The following is a 19,076-nucleotide window of genomic DNA, read 5'->3' as shown; positions in this document are numbered from 1 at the left end:
GAAGATGAAATGTGTTCAAACACGTCTTGAAATGTTAGAACTATTGTATAGACGGAAACCAAATATAAAGCAATTTTTTATGAACAGGTTTACAGATTTAACAGCAAATTTACTTTGCGGAGGTCACATACACGTGCGTTGATTTACAGAAATTATCAACATAACTGGTCAGCAAAAACAGCATATGTTAGAAATCCTCTATTGTTAGGCTCTCTGAAGAAACTCACAGATTCCAAGTTGTACTCCTGAAAAATGGGGACGTGACTTTCCCCTGCAGAGTCCCCAAGAGCAGTGGCCCCTGCTTCTCCAACAGCTCTTTCAGGAGGAAAATAGTGGTAAAGGCAGGAGCCATCCCTCGAGACTATGTTTCAACGTCCTTAACTCAGCCCTGAGAGCAGCATAGAGTAAATGGAGGGAAGGAAAGAAGAAAGTTTACCTCATTCAGCCCTATACTACTAATAAAAAACCAACAAACATAAACACAAAGACACAATTAGGGAAACCTGGTAAAAAAGAAACACCTAGCAGTTTGTGCCAACTCATTTTAGGAGAGTGGTTGAGAAAACTTGTTAAACAATTCTCTAGTATTCTGTGCAGGAAACTTGGGGTCAGAAACTTCTATCTTGAAAATGCTATTACACATTTTAATAAGTATATTTTGTTTCCTTCTTTTTTTAAAAGATTGTATTTATTTATTCATGAGAGACACACACAGCAGGGCATAGACATAGGCAGAGGGAGAAGCAGGCCCCGCCCCCCCCCCCGCCGGGGAGCCCGATGCGGACCTCGATCCCAAGACTCTGGGATCACGACCTAAGGCAAAGGCAGACACTCAACCACTGAGCCCCCCAGGTGCCTCTGTTTTGTTTATTTCTGCATCAATTTCCCCTTCATGTTTTTTTCCAAATAAACATTTTTATCAATACACATATAAGAAAAGTGCACAGGTCATAAGTCTGTAGCTCAATTAATTTTTATGCAATGAATACACCTATATAACCACCACCCAGATAGAGAAGTAAATGTCACCACCACCTGGAGGCCCTCCATGGACCCTTCCTATCTCTATCTTCTGCTCCAAAGGCAACACTCTCCTGACCTGTAATACCATAGATTAGTTGTGCCTGATTTTTTAATTTAATGTAAATGAAATGATATAGTATGTAACCTTTTGTCTGACTTTTCATTCATTATTGATAAGATTTATTCATGTTATTGTACATAACAATGGTCTATTAATTTTCATTTCTGTGAGGAATTCCATTGTGTGACTATACTAGAATTTATCTATTCTATTGATGATAGACAATTGGGCTGTTACCAGTTTTGAACTGTTATGAATAATGGTGCTATGACCATTTATACATATATACGTATACACATACACATCTTTTGGTGAGTATATGTATGTATGTCTGATGGAGTAGAATTGCTAAGTCACAGGGGCATAGTCTAAAGATTTTTTTTCTGTAATTGTTTTAAAGAATTTACTGATAAAGCCATCTTATCCTTGCATTTTGTGCGTGTGTAAAGATGTTTTTTGTAGATTTAATAGCTTTACTAGGTATAGGACTCTTTGGCTTTTCTATTGCTTCTTCTTTTTTTTTTTTAAGATTTTATTTATTTGACAGAAAGATCCAGAGAGCACAGGCAGGAAACAACAGAGGGAGAGGGAGAAGCAGGCTCTCGCTGAGAAGGGATCCTGATGCAGGGCACTGGATCCCAGGATCCCCGGAATCATGACTTGAGCTAATTCAGGTGCTCAACAAACTGAGCCATCCAGGTGCCCCTTCTTTTTCTTCTTATATAAGGTGTATTAAGTTGTATTTCTCAAAGGGATTTGTCCATTTTATCTGAATCTTCAAATTCATAGGTTTAAATTGTCCTTAACATATTTTTATTATCTATTTAATGTCTGAAGGATTTGGAATAATATCTGCATTGTCAATTTGATATTCTGTGTTTATCCTCCTTTTTTTTCCCTTTTGATTAGTCTTGCAAGGGATGTATGAATGTATTACTCTTTCAAACTTCCAACTTTTTGCTTCTTTGATTTTTCTCTGAATATTTGTTTTCTGTCACCTTTATCCTCTCTGTATTTTTTTTTTGTGCTTTATTTGCTAGTCTTTTCTAAACTTCTTGAAATAAGGGCTCAGATGATTAGTTTGTAATCTTTCCTCCTTTCTATAACATGAACCTAAGACTAAAAATTTCTCTTATCACAGCTTTAGCTAAAATCCAGTTTTAAAATATCAAGTTAAAAAAATATTTTTAATTTCCACTAACCACTTCCTTATAAGTTATACAAAGGACTTTCTTAATTTCTAAACAATTGAAAGTGTTTTTTTTTAAGCAACTTCATTGAGTTATACTTGATATGCAAAAGAAATGAGCGTATTTAATGTAAACAATTTAAGGAGTTTGGTTATCTGCATACACCTGTGAAACATCATCACAGTCAAGGTTATAAACATATCTATCACCTTCAGAAGTTTCCTGCTGCCTTTATTTTTTTGTTTTTATGGCAGAACACTTAACATAAGATCTACGTTCTTAAATATTTGTGTACAACACTGAAGTATTAACCATGGAATTTATTCTATATGTTTTCAAATCTTTCAATTTAATTGCAGTTTGCTTTATGGCCCAACATATGTTTCATTTTGGGATATGTTCTACATGCACTTAAAAGAATGTATATTCTGTGGTTGCTTTGAGCAATCTTCTACGTGAGTCAATCAGGTAAGAGCATTATTGCATTATGCAAACCCTCTACGTCTTCACTGAGTTTTCTTTTTTTTTTTTTTCACTGAGTTTTCTTTATCCTTGCTCTCAGTTATTAAAAGAAATGTGTTTGAATCTATTGCTATGATTATGAACACGTCAGTTTCTCTATTTAGTTCTGTCCAATGGACTTTACATAGTTTGAGGCCCTGATATCTGGTGCATACAGACTTGCAACTCTTATTTCTTCCTGATGAATTGACCCTCTGAGCACGAAGTCTCCCTTGTGCTTTTATCATAAAGTCCATTTTGTCTCATGAGGAGCCATTCCAGCTTTTTGTTCTTTGTGGTTAACATTGGCACAGTGTGATAAGCACAGTTATTTTAAAGTCCGTGTCCTGTGTTTCCATTAACCAACTCGCCCGTCAGTCTCCACTTTGCTTGTTGTTTTCTCTTGACTGTCTGCAACTTGGTGCTTTCTCCTGGTACTTTCCTTCCTGGGAATTTGTTGTGGTTGTTGAATACCAGACATGGTGCATGATAGTTTAGAGTTCTGAATGATGTTGTCCTCCTGGGGAGAGTATTTGTTTTTGCTTCTGGGAAGCAGTAAGAATAGGGGCCATTTACATGAACCCAAGGTTGGACAGGACTGACTTGGAGCTGAATTTCCATTTTTGTGACAGCTAATTTTTGTCTATACTAATCGAGTATAGACTTCAGGTTCTCAACTGAAAAGCAGACATGTTTCCTGGGTCCCGCTTTCCTGATGGGCCCTGAATTTTAACTTGTTTCCCCAGGACCACAGGACTGATGAAAGTTTACTGAATTTCCCTTCCTGTTAGCTGCTGGTTTCTTTTTGCATTTTCAGCCTCTTAGTTGATGTTTGTAGATTAGCAAACTTATAGGACTTTGACTCCTGAAATTATGGCTACCCATATAGCCCTAAATTCCAATTTCTATATCCTCACATTGTAAAACTGCCAAAAACTCGGTCAGTTCCTCAGCTCTCAAGCCTACCCACCTATGGATCAACACATGTGTTGAGGGGAAACATGGCATTGGAATAACCATGAATTCATGGCCCCTCAAGTATTCATAGTCTTAGTAGCTAGCCCTAATGCTAACATTAACTCCAAACCTCCAAACAAAGGGATACTGCCTCTAACCAAAGATTTCTGAAGCTTCTTCCAGCTTTCCTGCTTGTACTTGGAAAGAGAATTATTTTAACACAAGTAGTCTTTCATAACCAGAGGCAGAAATGCCACTCACATGTTTCTGAAATAACATTCCCATAGAAAATTCCAATCTTTCTTGACTGTGCTAAGGTGAATGGAAAATACAAAAGGATTGTTGGAGGGTTTTTTCCCTCCAATAGTATTGCAGAATATTCCCAAGTCTGACTAAAGTGATGAAAAATTTGGTTCAAGTGAGAAAACCCTAAAAGGAAAGAAAAGAAACCCTTAAGAGAAACTTGAGTGTCAATGCTATAGCCATTCCTTTCTATCTAAAGATTGTCTGTCCTTCTAGGCCATAATGAGAATTAGAGAACATATGCTGGCACGGGATGCTTCTAACCATATAGGTGTCATTGCTAAGGACCGAAACAGGCGAAGCTGTGATAATCCACCCCAGGCAGACCTCACACATTAGATCCACAGTGATCGGGAGGTAGGCGGATGTGGCATTGGGAAGGTGCTAGACAATGATAATTTGCACAAAGAAAACATTTGTTTGATTTCAAGGTTGGTTACTCAATTTATCTTTGTCCAGGCTTTGCCTCTACCTGGAGTACTCTTCACATCAACATGACCGCGTAATCTATCTGCCCTGTTGCAAGTTCCCACTCAAATGTAAATGCTCAAGATTCTTGGCTCCTCCAAACACGTAATTCACGTTTCCTGTAGTGCTTCTATGGAATTTCCATCTGTCTTGCAATGAATGCCTTCTCCCACTCTGAATTAAATCTCAGTCCAGGCAGAGACTGAAATGTTTTCATTGTTTCCCTTGAAGTACTTTGTGTTTATAAATAGTTGTTGGCTAAATAATTACATTGAGAAGCCCAGCTTTAATGAAGAGCTATATAGCATTCAATGTAAATCAAAGTGCAAGAAAATTCTCTCCACTTGTAGTTGTGGATAGTACAATATACCAAAATCTGAAAGATATATAATAATAATAATAATAATAATAATAATGGTAAAGCATAATCACACTAAAATTGTGCATGTGTGTGTGCGTGTGTATGAGTCTGTCTATATATTTGTGTGTGTTTGTGTGTGTTGGTGGAAACGTTATCTTTTCTAGCTAACAATGGACAGTCAATTGTTGATCATTAATTCCAACAAATTCATGCTTCATTTGTAATTAGTTATGTTTATTTGCTAAAAACAATTCAAATAAAATCAACGAACATCTTGTTTGAGTTCCTACAATGCAAAATACTGTGTTGTGCATTCTGAGACCTACAAAGAAGTATAATATGTTACCCGTGTCCTCCAGAGGGAACATTCCAAGACGTTAAGACAGTAATACATTAAAAATGAAAAATATTGATAAAAATTTTTAAAAATCAAATTGAAGGGATGTCACCGAGCAATACATGATTAATTGCCTAATGAATTATAGAGGCAATCATTGCACTAGGAATTAGAGGTAGTGTGAGTGCTTCCTGGGGTTGCAGTGACCAGGGCTGCCACTGGCTGAAGAACATACGTGTCCTGCACAAAAAACCCTGGTGGGGTGGGAGTGGGGTAGTTGAAATTCAACCCTACTTCCACTCAAGCCCTCTCTCCAGATACAGCTTACTTCAGACCAGATAGGATGGGCCTTTTTATAATTCACACAAAGATATCATGTATGCCAGGAAACAGGAATTTTATTAAAGATGTGAGACTTGAACAAGGTCTTGGAGAACTAGTGTCATTTGCTGTCATGAAAGCAGGAGAAACGTATGTTTAGGAGCCATGAGTGTGGGGAGAGTAAAGTGTTTGTAGGGGGGGAATATTTGCAGATAAGGACACATATGGGGAAGACATATGAATGTATGTATACATGAATAGCCTTGTACTCCAGGCTAAAGAGTACAGGATTTATTTTATAGATATTTAGAGCCAATAAATGTTGTGAACAGGTTACAAGTGATTGCTTTTTTTAGTAACATTTGTCTAATGCAATATATTAAATGACAGACAAGAGTCAGGGCATCTCCTTGGGGCACCATCGTAATTGTCCAGGCATGATGACGGTCTGGTCTAGGGCGATGGCAACTGTAATGGAAAGAAAAATGTAAGAGAAATGCAAGAATAAATGCAAGATAATTGAAATAGGGAATTGGGAAAATCTGGAAGAGGAGTTTTATTTTATCATAAAGATATTTTAGTTATTAAAAGCAATATTTCTTTTTTAAGTAAGTTTAATATTCCTTTTCCAATCTTGAGCTAATGTAGTCAGTGGTTTTTCTTAACGGAATTTTACCAGCTTCAAAAAATTTCTTCCAAAGCTCATCTTTAAGATTTTACTTAAATCTTGAGACTAAAGTAATGAGGTTGCACAGTGTTAGAAGATGACTCACAGCATGTCCTCTAGGACTAGTCTTCTGGAGTTTCTTCAGCATTTAGGAGTCATGACACCTTGGGCACATTACTCAGTTTCTCGGCACCTCAATTCCATCATCTGCAAAATGGGGGCAGTAGTAGTATCCGTGGCAGTGTTGTGGGGAATGAGACAGCACAGGACACACTGTGTCAGCTGTAGTTCAGGTCCTTCTTTTCCTGATTACTTCTTGTGTTTCCTTGGGCCATGTCAGCCTGGAGCTAAGAAAATGGTCCCCAAAGCTACAAAATGGTATTTCTCTGACTTTATCACAAACCTACTTTGTGGGAACTCGAACCTACCTCCTCAAATGATTCTGGAAATCACTGAGTAATGTTCTATTGGGCTAACAGGATGTCCAGTCCCGTCCCTTTCCCAAAGCATCATCTCCACAGTGTTCACTGCTGCCCATCAGAAACTCTGTCATCGTCGATGCCTATGTATACAGAAATGCTTCCAATATCCGATTTCAAGAGCTCCAGAAACACACCATGGACATACCATTATCAGTGCTACCACTGCCAACCCCCACCTGTACTACTGTCTCCAGCACTGCTACTTCCAGGACAGCATAAAGCCATCCACACCTCACCACTGATACCAATGCCACTTGTACCTTGTGCTCTTATTATCCCTCAGAGGTAGAGAAATTGCTCATTTTATTTTTACTTGGCTTGTTTCTTTCACGTGCCTCAGCCTAAGGACTAAATTAGCTTCCTGGACCTTCCACTTGACAAGCACCATGCCGTACTTAGAATCTCCCCTCCAACTTGAAGTTTACCTTTTTCCTTTGAACCTCCTAAAGAGGTCACTTGATCCGAGAGGGCAATAGCCTGACTCCTAGGAGCTCTATCTCCAGAGGCAGGTCAAAATCTTGGTAAATGCAACATGAGCTCAAATTGGGACTCCTTATCTACTTGGCTTTAAAAAAAAAAAAAAAAAAAGCCAAGCCACATAGACCACTTTTCTGAAAAAGAATCAAATTCATAAAAATAAATATTAATGTGAAGAGTTATGTTTTTCAATAACAGAAAGCTAGGCAATGAACAGAAAAAAAAAGGTGAAGGCATTAGAAAAATAAAAGTAGTCAACGTGATGCAATTTCAATACCCTGACAATGACTGATAGATCACAGGAATGGAGTCAGATGGATGCTTGTCTCTGAGTGCATTACAAAAATGTTCCCTCACACAGCTTGTGAAGTAATCAACAGGACCAGGGGCTATTCTGGACTTAGTCCAAGGAAATGAAAGTAGGTGAAATGAATACTGTAACATGGAAGCTAATAAACCCCTAGGGGAAAGTTATAATATCACCAGATTGGAACACACTTCTGAGAATATTTGTGAATGGTAATAGAAGTATAAAAATATTGGAAAATGTGGAATGAGTTTAAAAAAAGTTGATTGGAATCAACTGTTGTGCACTATAATGGAAAGGTATACAGTGCTAAGAATGTATGACATTTGCTATCCTGAAATTCAATTCTAATAACAGAAGTCAATGTAGTCTCATAAAAATGTAGTAATGGAAATCAAAAACAATTTCCTTATTTAAAAATACTATCAGCTTTGATATGGGATTAGATTCTGGAGATTAAAAAGAATAAGAGAAGTCACAAGCAAGCTTCAAAATGTATTTAAAACATAGTTTCAAAGGAAGCTGTATGGAATTGCAGAAAGATCAGGGATTTTGGAAACTGACTGGCCTGAATTCATGATGCCAGGCAAGTCCCTTCTCTCATTTCCTCTTCTACACAAAGGGTGTAGGAACACTAATTTTAGAAGAGCTATTGTTCACGGAAAGTTCGATTAGTCATGTGAAAGCACTCTGGTGGTATGTGGCATTGGATAGTTGCTCAGTAAACATCACCTCCGCTCTCTCCGTGCCCCTTCATTTCCATGGCAACAATGTACCAGTCATTAGCTCTCCTCTCTCATTTTCTTCTTTCTTCCACCAAGATAGTTGTATCCCCATTTCCAAGGCCAACTCTTTAAGTCTGATAGGCCACTGGGAAAGATGTAAGGGTAGAAATGGCTTTGAGAGAAGACAGGTAGATGAACCACATTGTAGGAAGTGCATTTCACCAGCTGGTAAACACTGGCCCAGATTAGGGTAGCTCTAAAATATGAACTAAGGATGGCAGGTGAGCAGAGAATCGACTTTTTTTTCTTCAGTGTATAACGGAGTCAATGCAGATATCAGAAGGATAAAACCAAATAATTTTAAGTCTCTTCCAAGCCCTTTCTTCTAGCCAGACTGACATGTTCATACTAATCTGGCTTCCAAAGAACAAAGTTGGTGACCCATGGTCTCCTCAGATCTGTACCGCCTAAAAGGAGGCAGTGCACCCTTGAGTACACAAAGATGCCACACAGAAGTTGTTCTCAAAGTGACCAAAATTGTGCGTTTTTAATATGAGAGTTCTGTCCAAGTTTACAAAAGAATGTGCACTATGACATGAAGAGACATCTATCTTCTACTTTGGCCAAGCTCAGTTTATGAGATACACTCAAAATGTAACTTTATTTTGGTGTCTCCTCCTCCTTTAAAATGTACTCAGTAGGGAAGGTTTTCCCCTGCCATTAAAAAACCCTTTCAACAGGTTCCTTTACTTGTGTGTTATTGTTTACTGGCTCAAAATTACCTAATCAATAATCATATGCCCATTGCCAGCAATTATTAAAATGTTGAACTTGGCTTAGAGTTAAAACCTTTCCTCTCCACCAGCTAGGCCAGTTTGAGGAAAACTGCCTGCCACCTGGGAGGCAGGACACTCATCTTCTCTGTCCTAACTCTTCTACCCTACTCATTTGCTATGATCTTTAACCCTTCCTGGTTTGAAACCCAGGGAGCTATCTAGAAGCAGAAAGACAGACCGGGAATTTTTTTCATACAAATTGCTATTGTTCTAAGCTGACTTTCTGCTACATGGGCAGGGAAGATTTTTTTGTGTGCTCTTTCTCTCGCAGAGGTTTTAGTAGCTAAATTCAGAGGGCCAGCCCTCTCCAGCTGTATCTCTAGCTTGTGCTCCTCCTTTCACTGCCCTGTCTCCCCCCTCAGCCTCTGGTACTTAGAAAGCCCATTCTATGGAGATTTTTCTCTGCTGGAGTCCCATTGCCTCTTCTAGGCCAGCTTCTCTGCCAGGACAGAAAATAGCTTGAGGCCATTCCTATATCAGCTCCCTCGCTGGTACCTGGGGTTTTGCCTCTCTGAACCCGCAAGAAGAGAGTAGTTACTCTCCGGATGCAGCAGTGACTCACCTCTGTGTAGCTGTCAAACCAGCTCTCCAATACACCTCCTCTGCTCTTCAATTTCCTGGGCTGCAGTCAGGACTCCGTTTACCCTGGGCTCAAACCCAGAGGAGGAATAAGAAGCTCTCTGAACAATTGGTGAAGTTCTCCCTTCCGTGTGACAGAGAGCAGGTGTGTCTCCAGCCCTCCTCCCTTAGGGAAAAAGGACGGTCTCACTGCAGCTTTCCCCGTGAAATGGTCCTCAAATGCTTTCCGCTTGCCTTTCTCAACCTTTTTACATCCTCCATTTGGGTCAGTGTTCCCCTAGTGTCAAACTCCAAATTTGTGAAACCAGCTTTAAAATAACCTTTTGCTGTAAAATATGCGCATTTTGATCCAGCATCTCACTTTGGCGTGCAGTATCTATCCTATAGGTGTAATCTTTCTCAAAACTTTTTTTAAAACATGAAGTAAAGGAAAATATCCAGCATTTTCGTCTTAGGAGAAGATCGCCTAAGAATGGGAGGCTATTCAATGACACTTGAAACTCTGCAGCTTCCACAGACTCATTCATTCATTCATTCATTCATTCAATATTAATTGAAAAAGCATAATATATAAGGACTGTGCTTGGCTCTGAAAGCACAATAGTGAACCCAAAAAGGCATGGTCCCTGCTAATGGACTATACTGTCTGCAAGGAAGGCATCTGTTCCCATTTTTATTTGCCCTTTTTTAGTTTTCAAATAGAGACTTTATTAAACTCTTGTACTCTTGGTTCAACATTGTAAGTGCACCCCTTTCGTCACTGTCAGCCTGTAGAAGGCAATTAAGTCAACATATATAGGAGACAGCTGGTTCTTGCCAAAAAGTGACTGGAGTATATGATAGGAGGTTGTTACCTAAAGTCCTTGCCAAGGTTTTGTGTTATTGAAACCTGAAAGTTCACTTAATCAGAAGTACTTCTTGGTAGAGCACCATGGGTCAGTAGGTGAAGCAATGGCACGGAAAGGACTCTGGGAACATGAATTTTAATTTGGTTCTGCCACTGACTGCGACCTTGATCAAGTCCCCAGACTTGTATCTCAGTTTCCCTGCTGTAAGAGCAGGAGGGGGCTTGTAATAAAATTGGTTGAGTATCGTTGTGCTCTGTTTTCTTTACATCTGGGGAAGGCAAGCTAGCACTACAATATCTGTTTTGTGGATATTGAAACTGAGCTGCAAAAAAAAAAAAAAAATCCGAAGATATTTCTATATTCACATAGTAAATGAGAAGCGATCAAAAGTTGGAACTAAGAATCTGTCAGTCCCCAAACTTTTATCTTGGCAATATTCTTCACAATGTTATGAACTCAGGTTTTAGTGGTTTAGTTTCTGTTTTATTTCTACCGTCTTTCAAGGAAAGACTCTATCCTGACTCCTTAACCTGTAGTGAAAGAAATGTTTAAGCTGACTCTTGAAGCCATATATATATTTTTTTTATTATTATTATTATTTTTTAACCACATGGTTTAATGATGACATGAGCTAAGTAAAACAAAACAGGTACTGAGGCCCTGCTATGAGGCAGACAGTGTTAGGCACTAAAGCTAAACAATGTGATCAATCAGAGCTCATAGTTATTGAGGGCTTATTTCATGCTAACTGCTTTCTATGGGTTCTTCTTTTAGTCAAAGCCAACCCTCTGGGGTAACAAACAGCCATTTTCCAGATGGTGAAACTAAGGCTCAGAGTGGTCAAACATCTTTTCCTAAGATCCCACAGCTAGCAGGGGCAGGAAACAAAAGCTTGACCCAAACCTTCTAACTCGAGTCCATATTCTTAACCACTCACTTACTCTGCCTTCCAAAGATGAATAAGATTAGATGGAACCTCTTGTGAAGAAGGTCACGGATGAATGGAGGAGAGAGATTCATAAATAATTGCTATGGAAGTAGAGAAAAATGTGCAGGGACACTTGTTTGGGGCTGGAACAAAAGAGTGTGTGAGGAAGTGTTGCAAAGGAGACAACATATGAACTGGAAGAAACCAAATGAGGGATTGGAGATAGGCGTTCCAGAGGCAGGAGCGTGAGGCTAAGACCCTGGAAATCTATAAGGTGTATGAGGCAAGGAACTATGAGTAGTCGAGTATGGCTTGAGCATAACACAGTTGGCTCCCTCCTTCCCAGCTGTCCGTCCATCCACTCTCAGGCCTTTTGATGGCTTCACAGAATCTACATGTGGACATAGGACTATTCTCCCTCCTGCCCAAAGCCCTCGGGGTGGGGAGAATCCACAACTGCAAAGATATTGCCAACTTCTTATCAAGCACTGAGAGAAAGTTCAAGTGACTAGTTTGTTCCCCAAGTGAAAGCATAAAATTCTGAGATACCCTTAATCTATGAATGAGTGAATTTTTATTGTGAAACAAACCACGGACTGATGGTAGCTTTTAGGACAGCAGCCTCCTTGCTCCCAGCATCCAAAAGTATCCCACACTCTGTGTGACACCAACATGTAGGCAACACAAACAAGTTAAGGTTCAGAAATGGATGTGAATAAGACTATGGAAGATAAGGCAATGGGAGGGAGTAAGTAGCAAGAATGGGAAGAATGGGAATGCAAGCAGGCATCATGAAAAAAGAGAATATTCCATTCAAAAACATTTCTCAAGAGCCAATGGTAATACAGGCCAGGATCTAGCTTAGAAAGCAAGGGTCTTGCCCTTTATTTGATGCTATTTTAATATTTTAAACAAAGTGTTATGGAAGTTCAATGTGAAGAAAGGAAGAAAACTGATTTTTTCCTTGGTAAAGGCATCCATCAGTTTCTGCCTCAGGAGTCTTCCATTTATAGCTGTTTCCACCCCTCCCCCCCCACCCCATAGCAATTCACAGGGAGTAGTTAAAACAGGATTTAAATTAAAACACATTCTGAACTATTCCAGTATCCATTTGGTTTAAGTACTGACCACACACAAAAGAAAACCTTATTAACTAGATTTCCAAAGAATCACAGAGGAACTCATTTTTGGGTGGTTTTGGGTGGTGACCATATAAAATGTTTGCCTTGTGAGAACAAGATAGAGAAGGATTTACATTTGCTCTTCTTAGGCTTTCAGTCCCCCTGGTTTTTCAATCCATGCTACTAGATGGGCTTCCCTGGATAGAAGCTTGGAAACATTGGTGGGAGCGGGGAGGGGTGTGCGGGTGGAGTGTTACACTATATTTCCTCATAAGCTTATGTTATTGCTGCTTATCAGGACTAATAAAAAAAATAAACAAAGACTTTTTGAAAGAATATTGAGTCACTGGGTTAAAAAAAAATCAATGAGAATAGCCAAACTATTAATTTTCTAGAATGTAACACTTGGATTCTGAAAGGGAAAGGGATAAAATCCCTGAATAAAAAATTCAGGTTTATAATAATGAGGACTATGATAATAATAATGTCTACAACTAATAATTTTCTATTATTTTTACGTTAGGATATTTTTGCACTCTTAGATAGGTGTCATTTTCATTTTACACTTGAAGAAACCCTGTCTTTGAGAGGTTAAGTACCTTATGCAAGTGCAGATAGCTAATAAGTAGTGTGACATGGACTTGAACTCCTATCTACAATGTTAGACAGAACTTCAGTGCTGTGTTTTACTGCCTAAAAATTAAATGGCAGATTTGCTCCGTATGGAATATGTAAACTCAGAAATCCACAAGTTCACAGGCAGCTTCCAAATATTATATTTTCATGCTCTCACAAAACACTTAATTCTTTGTCCTGTCCTTCACCTAATCAAAAAACTGTCTGCTTGTGGACTCTGACAGACATGCCTCCCCTGAAATCAGCTCCAGCTGGAGTTCAAGAGCCACATCGAAGTGCTGAGACCGCGGGGTCACTCAGTATCAAATTCATGCTTTTTGTTTACATCCTATGCCTCGTATTCAGACCTTTTATACAGCTCTTGATCTCTTGTTGTTGAGGAGTTTTGACCTGGACTCATGACCTCATGTTGCCAAAAACTTCTTTTTCACCCCCTGACCTTGAGTGTTCCGGAATCCTAACCTCAGTATCTCATCCCTAATGCTGGTCTCCCTGGATTCTGGTCCCCTTACTTACTAATCTCTCCCTCAGCTGACCTCTCTGGAATTAATCAATGATCCACCTGCCAGTACCTTTTGTGCCTAACCAAACTCCTAGTCCTGGACCTCTGGCCTTCCCTCTGGTCCATTGTCTCTCAAACCCTGTTAGAACATGCTTTGAAGAAATAGCCTGATTTTCAAAGACGCAGAATCAGTTTGAAGCTTTACAAAACATAAGCCTTGAAAATAAGCATATCTAACCCCAAAACTGAAGATATTGATGTGCTGACCACATGTCAACAGACTATGGCACCAGTCATGAGTCAAAAGAGGAAGGAGAGCAGGAGGGAATACAGAAATCAAGAAACTGCTTGAATGGTGTAAATTCTCAAATGCATAATTGTTTCTGCCAAACTTATCTCTTCTAAATTACAGTCTATTTGATAAGCAGAGACCTGAATTCCACTCCATTTTAGATCTCACACAGTATTCAGTGTAATGCCTGGGCCTAGTTAGCCCTCATAAATATATAATTAATTGATTGATTGAGCAATGCCTAGTGAATTAACCACTAACAGCCCTTGGATCTCCTGGCCCTCTAAGACTATCTTTAGCACCTCAATACACAAGTAAATAATACATGTCTATAACTCTGTTTATCAGTTCACTTTCCCTACCTCATGAGGATTTTAGGAATCCAGAAAGGTCTGAAATTGTTTCTGTTGTGGTCCGGCATTCATCTGCATTTTCTGAAAAGAAAGAAAACTGAAATAATAAACTGGAGACAGATAAAAAGAATAACAGTAGTCCGTGTTGCTCAGGCCTAGTTAGAAAAAAAAAGAGATATTTCAAGAAATATTTTGGAGTAAATCTGTATCCGGGCAGATTAGACCAAGTTACAAGTCAGGGCAAAATGGAAGGAGAACAAAACATCCTACGACCAACATACTTTTGGGAGCAAATGGAAAATAACCCCAGGACTTAGAAAATGGGGGCAGGAGGTGCTGAGGATTTCAAATGAAGTGCCTTCCCTTCTGCTTGAACAACAGCACCACACAACCGAACAAAGAGCTGGGGGGCCAAGTTCTAGCCTGAGAGCCCCCCACGTGTTTGCATTAGTGAGGTAAGCAACTGCAAGGAGGGGACTTAAAAGAAGACTTTGTATTGTTCACGAAGTCTTTCAAGCACGGCAAGGGTGGAATTCCATCTGTTCAGTTCAGTTCGGTTCAGTGAGCCGGTTCACTTTTAATGGTTCACTGGGTTGTGACACCTAGTAGAAATTACAACCAATGTTTTAACAAAAAAAAGGGGGCGGGGGGAGAAAAAGGAAACCTTTACGTGATCATTTCTGAAACTCTGGCATTTATGAAAGTTTACTTTCAAGTTTTCAGCTCTGTGTGTTTGTGATCTGGTTCCAGGACATCTTTCCCCGGTGGGGGGGGGGGGGGGGGGATAGCATTAAAAGAATGCCACTGTAAAAGAGGAATACATTGGTTGAGTTCTGTTTTGCAACCTGGCTTATTTTGTGCATGATTTCAGACAAACACAGGAAGTTACAGAGCTCTCACTCAAGGTTTGTATTCACCTAACCATGAGCTCTTTATACGTAGAAAGAGCTATGAATGCCTGACAGTCTCTGCAGCAGCTTAGCAGATCCTCTACCTTGAGGAACAACAGGTACAATTCCACTCTCCTCGCTTGACTAACTCCCTGAACAATACCAAGTTATGAAGTTTCTCAGGGGCCACCAGGTGAGGGGGCGGGGGGCGCTCCATCTGCTCTCTGCTCAGTGGCGCCTTACAAAAAGCCTGTGTGCTTGCACGGACCTTTGCAGGAGGCCAGGTACTGATCAAGCAGTGATTGCGATCTCAGTCAGATCATCATTTTCACTTGCCTGGAAGAGAAGAAATAAAGTGGCGCAGTGCTACGGCGATGCAGAGTGACGAACGGCTATTGGCCGTGGATTTTGCAAATGGCACATTGGGCATGATGAAGGAGAACCCTTGTATAAAGTTCGACAAATAGCACAAGACATTCCCACTGCGCTTTAAGCAAGCTGCCAGGGCGATTTCTCACAGGGTGAAGGAAGCATGCGATCTATCGGGGGAAAACAAAAAACAAAAATCAAAAAACAAAATAGAGAGAGGAATGCTTAAGGAGGATTTCCACTGCATGCACTGGAGATTTAAAAAGAATGAAAGCAAATCTCTAAAACAGAAATGTAAGGTGGAAGGAAATGCAAGAAGGCAGACCACATCGGGCACCAGGTCCTGTTGATTGTGCCCTCATCACCGAATGCCACTGATGGTTTTGGCTTATCACACATCACACGCTTCAGTTCACTCCAAAAAAGGAGCTCCAACCTTTTCATCTGATCATTGCTCAGTACAGGAGAGGTAAGTAACATGAAACGGACAAGCAATCCCTGGGTGTCAACACTAGTTTCCTGTTGGTAGTAACACTTCATCAAGTAAGAGGATCCTGCTTTGTGTGCCATCAAGAGGAAGAACACCATTTAAAAGTAGCTCCTTTAAATGGTGCTTTTGCCATTTTTTTGCTTCCTGTCCATCTCTGACATTATTACATTTTTTTGAAGTTCAGTTTATCATTTTACTCATTCCAAGATTGTGCCTTTGACCTATGGTCTTGTGTTCCTTCATGGTCACTCCAAGGATTGTCATTCCCAAGCCAAAGTAGGTAGGTCAGAGAAATGTTTGCCTCAAACAAAGCATTTGATGTGAGCTTTGCGTCTCCAAGGTCTACTCATATCTCTGATGAGATCCTTCCCTCCAGACTTTTGGGCTGTTAGTTGTTGGTTGTTTGTGTCTTGGCTATATCCCTTTGCATAAGTCCCAGACTCTAACTTCTTCACTGTTCTCATATTCAGAGTGATGGATGGCTAATTTCCAGCCTATATAAGACAGGTAAACAGCATGTTCTCTATTAATACAGAGAACACTTGGTTCTAACCCCTTTTAGCCCATTTTCTCTATACTAATCTCCCTTTCCAAAGCTTCTCATTCTGAACAGTAAATTCTACTGATCAAATTAGTTTTTATCAGTTAAAAACTAGGTGGCCTGGGAAACAGCTAATAGATCAACTCTGTCCACTTTACATATCCACTTTTCTTATTTTTAAAAGGAAAAAAAATGCTATAAATTGTTTTGCATGTCTATCACCCCAACAAGAAGTAAGCATATATACAGATGCAAAACTGTAACTGCGTCTGTGGTATTATTAAAATTTATAACAAAGGTTATGAATGCTTCTCTGTAGAAATGAATATGAAAATAAAGGGAGAAAACTGACAAATATACTACAAAAAAAGATGTTTCTGAGTACTTTCTGGAAAATGCACATCAGCTACTTGTGTGTCTGTGAGTTAAATCTTTCTTTGAAACTATTTCAGGAGCTAACCTGGGTGGCATTTAGAAAAATCACAGCATGATTAAAGATTGTTGGCGTGCTTTACAGAAAGAAAAGAAGAAAAAGAGGAAGGTCGGGCCTCACTAACTTCTTGGAATTTCTGGAAGACACAACTGACCATGGAGACTGAGAGAATAGAATGAACACCCTATTCTTTGCATTTTTTTTAAAGAAAGCTTTTAATACTGGTCTGTGTGAGACACTCTGAAAAGTTTTAAGCCAGGTGAACTCATTAGGACATGGGGTAGAAGTTAAAATACTTAGAGTTGTTCCCTGAAAAAATGGGTTCGTTTGCCCATCAAAAGGTAGTGAATATCAAAATGTGTGTGAAAACTTCAAAAACAGAAAATAGACATTTATGGAACACCTACTGTGTCCCGGGCATGTAACAGGCTTGCCCTCAGTGAATCTTCACTCAGCCCTGTAAGGTAGATACGGTTGTTCTCATTTACCACTTCAGGAGGCTGATGCTCCATGAGATTAAGTAGATAGCCTCAAGTCACATGGTTGGTCACTGAGTGGGGGAACAGGGATTCAAACTCAGGTCTAGCTGGCACCAACCCTCATGAGCTTGTCACTACATGCCACGAGGACTCCTGGGGAAACTAATGTTGGCATCTCTGGTACCTGCACCCTTCAGCTCTCCTTTTCCACAGGAAGGCCTCTGCTAGCTTCTCCTTCCAGAGGAGAAGTTCTTCCTACTGAACAGATCCTGGATTTCTCCCTTCACAGTAAGGTACAACAATGGAGGTATTTGGATTTCCCCCATGTTTTCAGTCTTAAATTAATTGGATTTTGTTCTAAGTGGAAATTCTGGCATGCAGGGAATGACGGGAGGGGAGGCTTCCCATATCCTTGTGACCTGCTCCTGGCTCGGCAGAAGGCCTCCCCTGCTCATGTATACCTTTAAATATGAGTGTGTGCAATGCACCGTGCAGAGTTCAGCAACATCTTTTGGCTAACTAGCTGACATTTTGGTGCTTAATAAAAATGGACAGAGCCTGGGGGAGTCAATTACAATGAGGGTACTGAGCTAGAACCTTGCTGGAAAGGAAGAGGAAAAACAAAAGAATAAAGTGGCTAGAATTGAAGGAAAAGTTTAACAGGTGTGCTTCAATAATGGTTATATTAGTTCACATCACAAACATTGTCCCCATATCCATAGGATGCCTTTTAATGTTTTAATGTTTATATTCCTCAGCTAGTAAATACTAGATACCAGGTTTAGTACAAACCCACTACACGTGTACACACACACACACATATATATACACACAGATACACATGCATACATATATACACACATACATACACATATCTCTAAAAAGCAATCATAAGACAATATTTATAAGGCTTTAAAATTAAAGCAAATTACAATTATTGGACAGGTTTTTTTTTATAATCGTCCCTTGAGATTATTTTTTACATCCTGGGGTATCACAAAATCAAAGTACCTTATGCTCCAGTGTTAGAAGTATTTTGGCCTTCAGAGAATAAATGCCCTGGGGAGCTTACCAGAGGGACTTGGTTATAAGGGAGAGTCACTTCCTGTGGTTCTTCAGGAAGTCCATTAACAATCTCCATCCCCCACAAGAATCCCCCATGACATTCCACCTGAAATTTTAACTTTGTCCTTTCGTGCTCAAATGTGGCATTTTGCCAAGATTGTTGAAATATTCCAAAGAGAGTATGATTAAGAAATCAAAACCTTACCAAAAGTTTTGTTGTTTGTTTGTTTTATAATCCATGCTAGTGATTCTTACAACCTCTGTTTCAAGAATCTTTTACACTCCTAAGAAATACTTAGTACTCCAAAGAGATTTTAATTATATGGATCATACCTATTGATATTTACCTTACTAGAAATAAAAAGGCAGACATTTCAAATATGTATTTATTAATTCATTTGAAAATGACAAACCTGTGTTAAAATAAATCACAAGTTTATGAAAAGTAGCTATATTGTCCAAAACAAAGATTAGGGAGCCATCTGGCATTTTAAAAATATTTTTATAGGGGGGATCCCTGGGTGGCGCAGCGGT

At 39.5% G+C, this 19,076-nt stretch overlaps 1 long non-coding RNA gene across 1 annotated transcript; it reads right to left on the bottom strand.

Annotated features, from left to right (window-relative positions):
* Window positions 1-5,171: 5,171 nt before the first annotated feature.
* On the bottom strand, window positions 5,172-14,662 carry LOC140634672 (uncharacterized). The gene is made up of 3 exons (XR_012032068.1): window positions 14,557-14,662; window positions 14,285-14,356; window positions 5,172-5,990 (listed from the first exon to the last, which is right to left on the bottom strand). It is a non-coding gene; the product is annotated as an uncharacterized lncRNA (long non-coding RNA).
* Window positions 14,663-19,076: the final 4,414 nt, after the last annotated feature.

Source organism: Canis lupus, chromosome 6 (genome assembly GCF_048164855.1).
Source record: "Canis lupus baileyi chromosome 6, mCanLup2.hap1, whole genome shotgun sequence".
Taxonomy (NCBI): domain Eukaryota; kingdom Metazoa; phylum Chordata; class Mammalia; order Carnivora; family Canidae; genus Canis; species Canis lupus.
Note: the sequence above shows the minus strand (reverse complement) of the source record. Positions and strands in the feature narration are given on the sequence as shown.